Source organism: Chiloscyllium plagiosum, chromosome 5, assembly GCF_004010195.1.
Source record: "Chiloscyllium plagiosum isolate BGI_BamShark_2017 chromosome 5, ASM401019v2, whole genome shotgun sequence".
Lineage (NCBI taxonomy): Eukaryota > Metazoa > Chordata > Chondrichthyes > Orectolobiformes > Hemiscylliidae > Chiloscyllium > Chiloscyllium plagiosum.
The window spans coordinates 115,406,891-115,407,403 of NC_057714.1; positions in this window are offsets into that span (position 1 = coordinate 115,406,891).

Below are 513 nucleotides of genomic sequence, written 5' to 3' on the forward strand. Positions count from 1 at the left end.
ATAAATAGACAGTCTTTTCCCTGGGGTCGGGGAGTCCAGAACTAGAGGGCATAGATTTAGGGTGACAGGGGAAAGATATAAAAGAGACCTAAGGGGCAACCTTTTCACGCAGAGGGTGGTACGTGTATGGAATGAGCTGCCAGAAGATGTGGTGGAGGCTGGTACAATTGCAATATTTTAGAGGCATTTGGATGGGTATATGAATAGGAAGGGTTTGGAGGGATATGGGCCGGGTGCTGGCAGGTGAGACTCGATTGGGTTGGGATATCTGGTCGGCAAGGATGGGTTGGACCGAAGGGTCTGTTTCCGTGCTGTACCTCGCTATGACTCTATGACTCTACTTTTAAAAATATTCAGAGACTGAGCCTCCACAATCCTCTGTGGTAGAAATTTCCAAAGGTCCACAACTCTCTCAATAAAATAAATTCCCCTCATCTCTGACTTAAGCGGCATCGTTTTTATTTTTGAATTGTGTCCCCTGGTTCTAGGTTCCCCAACAGGAGCAATATCTTA